This window comes from Pleurodeles waltl, unplaced genomic scaffold (assembly GCF_031143425.1).
Source record: "Pleurodeles waltl isolate 20211129_DDA unplaced genomic scaffold, aPleWal1.hap1.20221129 scaffold_187, whole genome shotgun sequence".
Taxonomy (NCBI): Eukaryota; Metazoa; Chordata; class Amphibia; order Caudata; family Salamandridae; genus Pleurodeles; species Pleurodeles waltl.
The window spans coordinates 16,113-30,862 of NW_027149893.1; the positions used below are offsets into that span (position 1 = coordinate 16,113).

General features: G+C 47.3%; 1 non-coding gene across 1 annotated transcript; it reads right to left on the reverse strand.

Moving 5' to 3' along the window:
* Positions 1-3,803: 3,803 nt before the first annotated feature.
* Positions 3,804-3,874, reverse strand: TRNAG-CCC (transfer RNA glycine (anticodon CCC)). The gene has a single exon. It is a non-coding gene; the product is annotated as a tRNA-Gly (tRNA).
* Between the last annotated feature and the right edge of the window lie 10,876 nt (positions 3,875-14,750).

Here is a 14,750-nt window from a genome sequence, read left to right on the forward strand (position 1 = left end):
AAAATATTGGCCTCAACCCGATTTGCGCCATTTTTTTTTACTCCCAACCCCCATTGAAATGACTCCTGTCTTAGCACAGACAGGAGTCATGCCCCCTTGCCCAATGGTCATGCCCAGGGGACTTATGTCCCCTGGGCATGGTGATTGGGCATAGTGGCATGTAAGGGGGCACAAATCAGGCCCCCCATGCCACTTAAAAAAAAAAAAAAAAATGTACTTACCTTAAGTTCCCTGGGATGGGTCCCTCCATCCTTGGGCGTCCTCCTGGGGTGGGCAAGGGTGGCAGGGGGTGTCCCTGGGGGCATGGGAGGGCACCTCTGGGCTCCTTCCGAGCCCACAGGTCCCTTAACGCCTGCCCTGACCAGGCGTTAAAAAATGACGCTAAAGCGGCGGGACGTCATTTTTTTGGACCCGCCCACTCCTGTGCGCCATTTTTGCACGGGAGCTTAAATAAGGCGCACATGCCTTGGAGTAATTTTTTAGACGGGAACGCCTACCTTGCATATCATTAACGCAAGGTAGGTGTTCACGCTAAAAAATGACGCAAACTCCAAGATCTTTGGCGCTAGACGTGTCTAACGCCAAAGTATAAATATGGAGTTAGCTTTGCGTCGGATTTGCGTCAAAAAAAACGACGCAATTCTGGCGCAAACAGAGTATAAATATGCCCCAAAAATTCTTAACTAGTGGAAAAACATCAATGTGGGAAAACGGTGTGCGGTCTTGTCTTCTGACCGCGTTCAATCATGAGCACGCGCGTGACGTCGTGCCCTGGTAACGCGTCTCATTCAGCACACGAAAAACGCGAGGCGCGCAGAGGAACGCGTGCAGTTACCTCGCTCTCGCGGGCCCTTGAAAAAACAATAAGGCAAAATACCGGGCCCAGAATTGAGGAAACCCCAGGATGTCCAGTGTTCAGTATGTGCCTTCTGGCGCCAGCCGCTCCGCAACACTTGTCCACCGAGATTTCGGTGCCGGTAGGACACCAAGACCAAAACTGTCGCCGGAGTTCTTGGCAACGGTCGCCGAGACTCTGGATTGTCCTGCGTTGCGCTCACTGGGACTCAGGGTAAAGCAGCTGAAAAGCTGGGACAGTCACTGCTCCGACCACTTCCTTGAGGCCTAGCCAATGTCGGGCACAGGATACAGCCTGACCAGTCATCGGTAGAACTGGTACGCACCACTCCGACCACTCCCTTGAGGTCCAGCCAATGTCGGGCACCGCTCTCCTGCAGGTAAGGATCCGTGGGTTCTGGGTTGGTTTTACCTCGTCGCCAGTGTTAAGATGCTGAGACAATTGATTTCAATAAGGGAGTTTTATTCAAGGTAACCAACCCACAGCAGCATTCAACGGCCATGGAACCCACCCAGCTTCACGTCAATACCTGGAACACCAGTGTCATCGAGGTTCCAGGCTCCCCATGCTGGAACACCAGTGCCAACGAGGTTCCAGGCTCTCTAACATTCCCAGAACAACACAACATACTTTTTCTCTTTTTTTGCAGCGCGATCTCGCTGGGCAGATGTCAAGCGTTTTGCATGACATCGACCCTGTTACATAGTTTGCCGGTTACATACCTAATTGCACTTTTGCTGATAGGTTTCGCTATGAGTGAACTGTAGCAGCGCGATTGCGCTCTTTTTTTCTATTTAATGATGCAAGAAAAATCCAGTTGGGAGTTTACAACTGCTAATAGCTCTTACTCAGAGAAATTCGAGACCCATTGCATTGCAAATGCTTGTTTCTTTTCATACTGGAACTGATTCCAAACAGGCGTAAAGATTTGTGGATCTTCCATGTTTCGTTGTTGGCAAGAGCTGTCGATAAGTCTTTTTGATGTTGAAGTTATCCAGGAGGATCATGTCCAGAACTGTTCATCTGAGAGTGGTATTGGACTTTGCAAAGAAAGAGGAAGTCAGATGGTGCCTTTCTAGTTTATAGACTGTGTTGGACTACTATTGGTGCGTTATGCGAGGGGCGTGGTTCAAACCCTCATACTAGTGTGTTTAAGGGGATCGCCGACCCGCCGCGCAGAAGAGGAGAAACCTCACGCTCGTGAGAATGCAAGGAAAAAGGCGCACCGCGTGATCGGGAAAGGGAAAAGGTCCTTGACCCCGCGGGTGGCTTAACTGCACAAGAGCAGGACCCCAAGCGTGTCCAAAATCACAGGCCCAGAAACCGAGCGCCGTTCAGCCCTGCTCCCGCTCCGCTGTCCTAGTACACACAATAAAAAACAATACAAGATAATTGTTTTAATGAGAGAAAAATGTGACTTAACTCCGGCTGTGCAGCAGCAAATAAAGAGAAAGGACAATTGTTATGGTGACTCTTACAGTGAGGGGCTAACCTGGGATGTGTCAGGCTGGACTACAGGTGTTCATGGGAGTTGTAGTTTTTCATTTTCTGTAAACATATTGGCTGCTGTTTTTATTGAATGTAAAGAAAGAGAAGCATAATCCTCGCCTCCGTGTCCTTAATAGAATTGAAAATTCTTGATGTGGTAGCTACAAATTTTTTGTATTCCTGTCGCAAAGCTAGAACATTTTGTATCCTCTGCATTACTTTATGATGAGTCTAAATTGCCATTAAACAAAATTCCGATCCTCACCAGCAGGGACATTAATCACCAGTTCTCTTGAGATTTTGATAGTTTCATGAAAATTGCTGGACGCACAAGGAAGTTCGCCCACTTTTAAGGTATTTTTAAACACAGCGCCCCCACCAAAGTCAGCGCCAGGTGCGGCTGCACCGGTCGCACAGCCCAAAAGCCAGCCCCGGCATTGGTATTGCCCTGTTTGTATTACTCGTCATTCTACGAAGCCACTGGAACATAGGCATCCTTATTTAAACAACTGGTTGTTTGCTGTGAGATTTAACCATCCAGGCAGTTAGAATTAATTTGCCCCTTTCAGGGTTTATTTTTAGGGATGGGAGGATTTGCAAACAGTTTACATATGGAATAGGTGTAATTTATATGAGAATTATGCCTATTCCGCCAAGTAAGCTTGTGGGGTTGTCTCTGACCAGGAGCCATGCTCTAGTACTGAATGTCACGCGAGATACATGCTCAGTGCATCTCCCTGTGTATTTTTAAATTTACAAGATGAGCATCTCTAGCACAAGTCACGTGGCAGCAGCAATATTCTAGGCTCTCAGATCCGCAAAATATTTCTCCAAACCAGTTTCCTGAAAGCAAAAATTACACGAACTGGAAGCACAATTTAAAAATACTCATGAGTACACCTCAAAAAGTCTGTCTCTGTGCACTGTTCAGCATCAGTCACACATCACCTCTTGCAGGTTCACCGCGGGCTCTAAGATGAACTCCTGACCCCCGCCCGGTTGTCCTCTAGGGCAGGATCTAAACAGCTGCTCACGTTTGTGGATTTAAAGATCTGTAAACATTCCTCACGCTCCTCTCCGCCTGTGGATATAAATGCTCAACAGCTCTTGAGATTGAGGGGCTTCTCCTCCTCTCCGCCCCTTCTGGGGGCTGATCTTGGAAGCTCCGCGGTCCCCCTCAGCAGCTCCGCGGTCCCCCTCAGCAGCTCCGCGGTTCCCTCTAACACCGACACTGCGGTACCCCGGGGGTCCCCGGGCTGCTGTGATCGACGCGACCACAGAAGAGGGTAAATCTCACTGAGTGAGAAGATATCTTTAGTTCTAAGTTAAAACCAGGCTCATGTGTACTTCGTTATCAAAGCAACATTGTTTTTCCACCAAGATAAAAAAAATCCTAAACGTATAATTTAAAAGAAACTTATTTAGGTGTTAAAAATATCTAAGTCATGAATAAAATATGTGCGCCAGCCGGGAATCGAACCCGGGTCGCAAGAATGGGAATCTTGCATGATACCCCTACACTACTGGCGCGAATGGTCATGGAGTAGCACTGGCAGTGTGTCAGCTGTGGCAGGAAACTGCCGTATCTGAGTGTTTTTTGGGTACAATTATTGACTTGCACATGGATTGAAGTCTCTGACACTCTACTAGGCGCTAGGAAACTACTTACAATTAATACCTTTTTTAAGTGAAACAAGGAAGCAGATTATTTATTTATTTAATTAAGTGACTATGAAAGTGGATGAAAACATATAAGTAACAGAGGACAGTGCACTTAAGGACACATTGAAGATGTACACCTCACGTAGCAAGACAAGGCGACGCTCTGCCTTTACAGTGTACATAAACTCCGTGCACCCGAATTTCAAATGTGGATCTTATAGAGGCGACGATAGAAAGCAGCAACTGTACATACGTCCGTATATTACACCACCCATCACACGCTGCAGATGTAATCTGCTCCTGAAGTTACATCCTACATCTCACAATGATGACAAGGACCAGTCACAGCATAGCGCCTCCCTTCACACAAGAATTGACAACAGTACAAACAATACAGCCAACGATAAAACATGTGACTGACTACTAGCCAAAAATAATATGTGTCCTCATTTCTCAGGCTAGTCCCGTGTCAGCCCCCTTCTCACTCCAGAGATTCACCCATCAGGGACCCAAACCTGGATTTCCATTTCAGCCATTAACAAAAATAATATTGGCAAAGCCAGTAAGTCACTCCTATGAGACAAAAGCTGTTGGCTTTGTCAGTGCTTATCCATGTTGTGCAGCAGTGTGGCTCCCTGCAGCGGGGTGTAGGAACCAAACCCCGCCCCCCCCAGTGTTCAGAGGCACCCCGGGGGCCACACACACAGGAGCAGGAAGGGAAAGACCGACGAGGATCACAACAACCACATATACCACAATTACTGTAGTAAGCACAGGATACATCAAACAGAAGGGAAGACAGAACAGGCAGAGCCATGCTTACCTGGCAGCAGCACACGTCAGCCTTTACGTCCATGTAATATTTAATATATTTCAGAGGAAGTTAATTTCCAAGGGGAGAAAGTAGGGAAGTCCCAACTACCATTCAATCCTTGGCCTCTCTTTCATGGACACTGCTTCAATTGGTTGATGCAAGATTTCAGTGTCTATGTCCATATTATTTATACCCTCTTTGCAATGTGCAACTGCCACATGTACTCGGTGTGCCCATTCCGTTCTTGGCCTCTTTGAATGTAGCGCACTGTGCGTGCCCTTCCCATTGTTACCTGAGGCAAAGTGCGACGCGTGCTCACGCTGCGCTGCCATGCCTACTGCGCGTTGTAGCAGGCGCTAAGCACCTCACTTAGAAGTTGGTTGAAGGTTACTCATCACAAACCTGACAGATATCCTGTCCACCCTATTACAAGTGCAGTACACATAGGGCCTGATTCTAACTTTGGAGGACGGTGTTAAACCGTCCCAAAAGTGGCGGATATACCACCTACCGTATTACGAGTCCATTATATCAGACCCATAGTGTTCACACTTAAGACAACTTGTCAGCCAGTGATCCCCGGGCATATGTGAAATTGGATAATTCATCAGGGCCGAAGGTGATAATTATTATAATCAATGGGAAGATGCAATCACTGAAGCCTTTCTCCCTCTTATTGCTGCTCACAGGTCGAGTAAAACATCAGGTGCAGCCCAGACCCTCTGCCAAGTGGTAATTTCAGAAGCCATTTATAGGTCACCAGGGGTCACAGCCGCGACCCCTGGCTTGCCCCTTGCGACACCTTGCAAAGAGGGGGCAGCTCTCCTGCAACACAGGGCAGCTCATCCTTTTGGGGTTGCTTGTGGCTCCCTCTCCTTGTTTTCTCTCATTCGTTTATTACTCCGATAGTGACAAGTATTCGTCTATTCACTGTTAATGTGACTGAGGTAAGTCTATGTGGCCGCTGCTTCCTCGTAAATAAGGTTTGTGAAAGGTTTGATTTTTTTTTTAAATACAGCATGTTTTTTTCTAGGAAAACAGGCTGCATTTATATGAAAAAGTATTGTGCTATTGAAAAGCAATCACAGACTTGTGGTCTGCTGACCTCAGCAGGCCACCATCCCTGTGCTGGTAGCAAATCGAAGTGCATTGTAATTTGGGGCCTGCAACATGCATATTAATGAAGTTGATTGCATTGTGAATCACTATGAATGATGTTCTTGCGAATCAACTTATTAATACACAAGTCGATTTTCAAAACCATAATCAATTCAGTGAAAGTCAGTGTGCAGTTTGTGACACTTTGACTGACTCAGCTCTTATGCATGTACCCGAGGTCCTATGTCTCCTAGCAGCAGGATCATGACTCAGCAGTCACCTCTGCGTGAGCTTCGATTCTGTGTGTGCTGATGACAGGTAGGATAATAATAGCTCTTGATAAAATCCAGCATCAACGTGTTCAGAATGTATTGGATGTGGTAATTACCGCACACCTACAGACTTTATCAGGGCCTCATACTTGAGACAGGGCGTCTTGTATGGAGAAGGGAGACTCGCAGCAGACCACAATGGCTACCTAGATCACAACTCCAGTTACATGAAAACACACAGTGGAGGTCCAAACTGGCACCGAGCACACCACCCTGCCTTTCAATCTGCCACGCACCCTAGCTCAGGAGTGTGTGTGTGTGTGTGTGTGTGTGTGTCTGTGTGTGAGACATGGAACCTGACTGGGGACTTGTGACATCCATGGGAGTGCGCAAGATATAACTTATCTCCCCTAATAGAAACAAAAATGCAGAATACAATTGTGGCACAGTTCATCGTCTAGGATTGGTGAGGCGTTAATCTATAGTGTCCTTCTCCCGATCCGGGAGGATCACCTTGGACATGGGAAGATTGGGTTGTGGGTGGGTCACTGGCCAGGATCACTCTCGGGGCGTTAGTCTATAGTGTCCTTCTCCCGATCCGAGAGGATCACCTTGGACATGGGAAGATTGGGTTGTGGGTGGGTCACTGGCCAGGGTCACTCTCGGGGCGTTAGTCTAGAGTGTCCATCTCCCAGTCCGGGAGGATCACCTTGGACATGTGAAGATTGGGTTGTGGGTGGGTCACTGGCCAGGGCGGCTCTCAGGGCAACAAAGAGCTGAGGTTACTGCCATTAGGTGCCAGCACTCAGTGTGATCTAGATGGGTTCATAATTCCAGGTTCAGTAACAATCCTCTTGAACTTTGAACTGTTCGTTGTCACACATTCCCCTTATTACTGTGCAGTTACCCCCATGCCCTTTCATTTGGTTAGAGTCCACAGAACACCTTCAAAAGTTGTGCAGAATTTTCTTCCATGGTGTCGGATACAGCTTTTTATTTTATTTCACATTCTTTGTTCCCAGACTTGAGGAAGGGTTGTAATCAGTAGCCATCCTTCAGTGGTGGGAATGGTGCAACTGAGTGCTTAGTTATTCAGCACAGAGGTAGGAGCACACCAAGGAGAGCAGCAAGGGGGGATTGTGTCACATGCACAAAAAGCTCCAGCTCTTCCTGTTGTTCTACTCTGGTTCTCATTGTCTTCTTGAGAGTTTGGACTAGCCTTGTATGTATGTATGTAGTATGTGCAAATCATTAAGTATGTAGTATGTGCAAATCATTAATCTGCCAAAGGCAGAGGAGCGTTGTACTGCAGTAACTGCAAGGACATAGCCAACAGTTGATTGAGAGGTAGCTGTTTTGTGGACTGTTACCGCATCCTGAGGTTGTGTTATTTAAAGAGGTGCGTCTTCAACCATTTCTGGAATCAGAGCATGGTTGAGGGGGTCCACATTGACACAGATGTATTGTTGCAGATCCTGGGTGCATAGATGGAAAAGGCTGGTTATCTTAGTTTTTACATCCTTACACTGATTCGTCTGCAGTCTGGTGGTGTCCTGGCTGTGGGCGCGCCAAGAACCGCCGGAGATGGTGAGTTTCTCAGCCAGAAAGACTGGGGTGCTGATCGCGATGCTTTGTAATTGATGCAACTGGTTTTGAAGATGGTCCAGGCCAGAAAGAGGATACAGTGGAGATCTATGATGATGGGGGTCATGTCATGATTTTTCTTCAGAGCCTGGATGAGATGTGTTGTGCCATCTTGGATGCCCTTGTGGGGTAGGCGGGAGCAGAGTGTTATCTGAGAGGCCCTGAGCAGGGTGTTTCCTCTTCCAGATACAAGAGTACAAGGGCTAACATTGGAGTTCTGAAATTACTTTCTGGGAGAGCTGTTTTCACTTTCTTCAGTAGAGAAAGCTGGTACCAGACCATATCTGACTTAACATTGGGTGTAAGATGGCATTTGAAGCTGTCAAGCTTCATGTTATTGAGCCAAATTTGTACTATTTTGTGTTAGCTATTTTTGCAAATAACAGAAATTCTGTCTTGGTGGGTTCAGCTCCAGATACATTCTGGACCTCCAGGTATAGATGAGGTGCAGTCAGTGTGTGAAACAGTGGATTTCTGGAACAGAGCAGACTTTCAGCTAGAGTTGTGTATTGTTTGCATATAGGTTACTTCTGATGCTATTATCAGTGAGTAGAGCCTCAAGGAGTGCCATGTACAGGTTTAAAATGACAGCGACTGTATGGTATGTTGCGGGACTCTGCCGGTGATAGGGATCTTCTGTGACCTGCAGGTGTCCCTGTGAGCTTATGGGTGTTGGTTGGAAAGGTAGGAGGAGAACCAGGAAAGCACATTGCTAGTGAATCTTATTCAAGGCTTCAGGGTGTAGGCGATGGTTGAGTGGTAGACAGTGTTGAAGGCGGCTGGGATGTCCAGAAATATGAGGAGGCAGGGTCATCTTCATCTCTGGTCACAAGGGTTTTGACTATGATGTGTATGGTGGCTGCCTCTGTGCTGCTGCATGTGCTGAAGCCTTTCCACCAGAAGTGGTAAATGTTTGGATCTATAAGTATTCAGCAATATCAGTGCCCTGGAAAGTTAGGCCATTGGCTGTTTTGACTTTGTGGGGCAGTTTATGCAAACCCCAGATTTTCTCCAATTTAAGGGCTACCTGTGCAAATCAGTGCAGTTCAACATTCTGCAGCTTTTGATCACCATCAGTAGCTGATGCTCATGTCTGGAGTTGTCTCCCTTGGCGTAGGTGCAGTGAGGGGTAGTTGTTTGCAGTTGATGCTCATGTCTGAGGTTGTCTCCCTGGCGTAGGTGCAGTGGGGAGTCATTTTTTGCAGTTGATGCTCATGTCTGGGGTTGCCTCCCTTGGCGTAGATGCAGTGAGTAGTTTTTTGCAGTTGATGCTCATGTCTGGGGTTGTCTCCCTTGGCGTATGTGCAGTGGGGAGTAGTTTTTTGCAGTTGATGCAGATGTCTGGAGTTGTATCCCTTGGCGTAGGTGCAGTGGGGACTAGTTGTTTGCAGTTGATGCTCATGTCTGAGGTTGCCTCCCTTGGAGTAGGTGCAGTGGGGTGCAGTGGGGAGTAGTTGTTTGCAGTTGATGTTCATGTCTGGGGTTGTATCCCTTGGCGTAGGTGCAGTTGGGAGTAGTTGTTTGCAGTTGATGCTCATGTCTGGGGGTGTCTCCCTTGGCTTAGGTGCAGTGGGGAGTAGTTGTTTGCAGTTGATGCTCATGTTTGGGGTTGTATCCCTTGGCGTAGGTGCAGTGGGGAGTAGTTGTTTGCAGTTGACGCTCATGTCTGGGGTTGTCTCCCTTGGCGTAGGTGCAGTGGGGTGCAGTGGGGCGTAGTTGTTTGCAGTTGATGCTCATGTCTGGGGTTGTCTCCCTTGGCTTAGGTGCAGTTAAGAGTAGTTGTTTGCAGTTGACGCTCATGTCTGGGGTTGTCTCCCTTGGCTTAGGTGCAGTGGGGAGTAGTTTTTTGCAGTTGACGCTCATGTCTGGGGTTGTCTCCCTTGGCGTAGGTGCAGTGAGGAGTAGTTGTTTGCAGTTGATGCTCATGTCTGGGATTGTCTCCCTTGGCGTAGGTGCAGTGGGGAGTAGTTTCTTGCAGTTGATGCAGATGTCTGCCGTTGTCTCCCTTGGCGTAGGTGCAGTAGGAGTAGTTGTTTGCAGTTGATGCTCATGTCTGGGGCTGTCTCCCTTGGCGTAGGTGCAGTGGGGAGTAGTTGTTTGCAGTTGACGCTCATGTCTGGGGTTGTCTCCCTTGGCGTAGGTGCAGTGGGGTGCAGTGGGGCGTAGTTGTTTGCAGTTGATGCTCATGTCTGGGGTTGTCTCCCTTGGCTTAGGTGCAGTTAAGAGTAGTTGTTTGCAGTTGACGCTCATGTCTGGGGTTGTCTCCCTTGGCTTAGGTGCAGTGGGGAGTAGTTTTTTGCAGTTGACGCTCATGTCTGGGGTTGTCTCCCTTGGCGTAGGTGCACAGGCTCCAATACCCACACCTTCTGTCCTGGTTGGTACTGAATCAGAACAGCCTTCTGGTCATGCCATTGCTTTTGGAGCTCTTGGCTGGCCTGAAGGTTTTTACTGGCCTTTTTCATGTACTCAGCCATTCTGGATCTTAGGCCAAGTACATAGTCCACTATGTCTTGTTTGGGAGCTTTTAAAGGTTGTTCCCAACCCTCCTTCACAAGTGTTAGGGGACCTCTTACAGGGTGCCCAAATAGGAGTTCAAACGGGCTGAAGCCCACTCCTTTCTGGGGTACCTCCCTGTAAGCAAAAAGGGGGCAAGGTAACAGGACATCCCATCTCCTCCTGAGTTTTTCAGGGAGTCCCATTATCATTCCTTTGAGAGTTTTATTAAACCTCTCTACCAGTCCATTAGTTTGTGGATGATAAGGTGTGGTGAATTTGTATGTTACACCACATTCCTTCCACATAGCCTTCAAGTATGCAGCCATAAAGTTGCTACCCCTGTCTGATACAACCTCTTTTGGGAAACCCACCCTGGAAAAGATTCCCAGGAGGGCTTTTGCCACTGCAGGTGCTGTAGTGGTCCTTAGAGGAATAGCTTCAGGATATCTTGTGGCATGGTCCACAACCACCAAGATAAACCTATTGCCTGAAGCAGTAGGAGGGTCAAGGGGGCCAACTATGTCAGCCCCTACCCTTTCAAAGGGAACCCCAACCACAGGTAGTGGAATAAGGGGAGCCTTTGGTGTGCCACCAGTCTCGCCACTGGCTTGGCAGGTCACGCAAGACTTACAAAAATCTTTTGTGTCCTCTGACATCCTAGGCCAGTGAAACAGGGGGGCAAGCCTTTCCCATGTTATGATCTGGCCCAAATGCCCAGCCAAAGGAATGTCATGTGCCAGGGTTAGGAGGAACTCTCTGTACTGCAGGGGAATGACAAATCTCCTGGCTGCTCCAGGTTTTGGGTCCCTTGCCTCTGTGTACAAGAGGTTGTCCTCTCAGTAAACTCTATGTGAGTCACTGACATCCCCATTTTGCTGCTTGACAGCTTGCTGTCTGAGACCCTCTAATGTGGGACAGGATTGCTGTGCCACACTCAGCTCTTCCCTGGCAGGCCCATCTCCACCCAAAAGCTCAGCAGTGTCTGCTGCCAGCTCATCTGGTGAAGGTTCTGCACAGGGAGGAAATTCTTCTTCCTCAGAAGGAGAATCATCTGTAGAGGGAGGGATAGTGGGCAAGGATTTACCCTTGCTACCCCTAGCTTTAGGGAACACTTGGTCCATTGTTCCAGGATCCAAGTTACCCTGTCCTTTTTGCTTTTTGGCCTGAGCCCTTGTCAAAGCAAAAATATGCCCAGTAATGCCCAGCATTGTTGCATGAGCCTCCAACTCCACTTCTGCCCAAGCTGAAGTCTCTCAATCATTTCCTAGTAGACAGTTTATAGGTAAATCTGAAGCAACCACAACTTTCTTTGAACCAGTAACCCCCCCCCCCCAAGTTGAGATTCACAACAGCCATGGGGTGGCTAAGAGTGTTGTTATGAGCGTCTGTCACTTGGTACTGGTGACCAAGTAGGTGTTGTTCAGGATGTACCAGTTTCTCTATTACCATGGTAACACTGGCACATGTGTCCCTGTAGGCCTGAACCTCAACACCATTTATTAGGGGAAGTTGCTTATACTTATCCATATTAAGGGGACAAGCAACCAAGGTGGCCAAATCAATGGCACCTTCAGAGACTAACACAGCCTCTGTGGTCTCCCTAACAAGACCAACCCCAACTAAATTACCAAAAGTGAGCCCAGCTTCTCCCTTGGATTGGCTATTAGTAGGTTTGCTCCCACCACCACTGCTATTACTAGGGACACTAGAGTTTGCAGTAGGGGTTGTGGTAGTGGGAGGTTTGGTGTTTTTCTTTGGACAACTGGCATCAGTTGTCCAATGGCCTTTGACTTTACACAAATAACACCAAGGCTTTTTAACTTGATTTGAAGAGGATTTGGACCCACCACCCCCACCAGAGGATTTTTGTGGGCCTGATGAAGACTCATTTTTAGATTTGTCCCCACCCTTGTCAGAAGACTTACCATCCTTCTTCTTGCCTTCCTTGTCACCCCCTGTATGAATGTTTCTGTTCACTCTTGTTCTGACCCATTTGTCTGCCTTCTTTCCTAATTCTTGGGGAGAGGTCAGATCTGAGTCTACTAGATATTGGTGTAACAAGTCAGACACACAGTTATTCAGAATATGCTCTTTCAGAATAAGATTATATAGGCTTTCATAGTCAGAAGCTGTACTGCCATGTAACCACCCCTCCAAGGCCTTCAATGAACAGTCAACAAAGTCTATCCAGTCTTGTGAAGACTCTTTTCTGGTGTCTCTGAACTTAATCCTGTATTGTTCAGTGGTTAAGCCAAATCCATCCAAGACTGCATCCTTCAAAACTGCAAAATTGTTAGCATACCTTTCTCTAACAGTAAGGAGCCTATCCCCACCCTTTCCATTGAAAGATAGCCACAATCTAGCAGCCCACTGCCTTTGAGGGACCCCCTGTACCATACAGGCCCGCTCAAGTGCAGCAAACCACTTGTTAACGTCATCCCCCTCCTTGTAAGGGGGAACTATCTTGTGCAGATTCCTGGAATCATGCTCTCTCACTGGATTACTATCAGGAATACTGCTGCTGCCACCATGGGGTCCTAACCCCAATCTCTGTCCTTCTCCAGGTCTAGGGATTCCCTGTCTAGAGCCAGCTGTTGCTGTTTAAGCTTCAGTCTGGTCTCTTCCACTCTCAACTTTTTGAGTTCCCTTTCTAACATGTTGTCTTCGGGTGGGTGGATTGGGAATGCTTGGACACTGAGGACAAATGGGAAACAACAGAGGGAGATCTGTCCCTAACAGCTTGGACTCTAACAACCTGGCCTCCAGGAAAAAAAACATCCCTACTATGATGGGAGCTTCTATTACCACCAGCATTGCTCTGAGGTCTGCTGAGGGGCAGATTTGGAATAGAACCCTCCACACCTCCCTCAAGGGGTTCCCCTGAGTCAGAATGGGAGCTATCTACTAACTTCCCAGTTGAAGTGCCTGCTAGGGACTTATCATTCTCAATGAGCATGTTAAATAGAAATTCTCTTGAAGGGTTCTTTCCTATCACTAAACCTCTATCAATGCAGAGACTCCCTAGGCTCTTGAAGTTTAAATTGTCAGAAGTTGTATTGACCATTTTAAGAGCAGTTCCTACATCAGACATGATAGAAGAAGGTTTAGAGACAGTGAGAAGAGAGAAAAAGTTTCAGGACTTTTAAAAGAACAGAAAAAAAACACTTTTTCAAACGTTTTAAAACTTTTTAGAGGTTTTGGAGTACTTTTCAGCACTTAGTAGAAAGTGTAAGAGAAGAAAGCAAAACTTTTTGGTTAGGTGTACATACACTGAACTTGTTTTGTATATTATTCTTTTATGAAAAGTACACAATGACAATGTGGTAAGTAGTTACAAGTACTTATCCCACCGCTGCACAACCAATGTAGGAGGCTGGCCTGGCTTGTAGTGGGTACCAGAGGTACTTACACCTTGTGCCAGGTCCAGTTATCCCTTATTAATGTAGAAGAGGTGTTTCTAGCAGCGTAGGCTGATAGAAGGTAGCTATGGCAAAGCAGCTTAGGCTGAACTAGGAGACATGTAAAGCTCCTACTATACCACTGGTGTCATATGCACAATATCATAAGAAAACACAATACACAGATATACTAAAAATAAAGGTACTTTATTTTTATGACAATATGCCAAAAGTATCTCAGTGAGTACCCTCAGTATGAGGATAAGTTATATACACAAGGTACATGTACACAAACCAAAATTATGCAGGTAATAGCAAAAGGAAGTAATGCAAGCAATGTAAAGTTACAGTAGATTGCAATAGGAGCACATAGGTATAGGGGCAACAAAAACCATATACTCCAAAAGTGGAATGCAAACCACAAATGGACCCAAAACCTATGTGAGCTTGTAGAGGGTCGCTGGGACTGTAAGAAAACAGTGAGGGTTAGAAAAATAGCCCACCCCAAGACCCTGAAAGGTAGGTGTAAAGTGCAACTACAACCCCCAGAGAGCACAGAAGTCGTGATAGGGGGATTCTGCAAGGAAAACAAACACCAGCAATGCAACAACAGTGGATTTCCGGACCTGAGTACCTGTAAGACAAGGGGACCAAGTCCAAGAGTCGCGACAGTGTCGAGAGTGGGCAGGAGCACAGGAAATGCCAGCTGACGGTGCAAGGAAGCCGCCACCGGATGGAAGAAGCTTGGTGTTTTGCAAGAACGAAGAGGACTAGGAACTTCCCCTTTGGAGGATGGATGTCCCACGTCGTGAAGAAGCTTGCAGAGGTGTTCCCACGCAGAAAGACTGCAAACAAGCTTTGCTAGCTGCAAGGGTCGCAGTTAGGGTTTTTGGTTGCTGCTGTGGCCCAGGAGGGACAAGGATGTCGCCACTTGGATGAGGAGACAGAGTGGGTGTCCAGCAAGTCAAGGAGCCCCCACAGAAGCAGGCAGCACCCGCAGAAGTACCGGAACAGGCACTTGG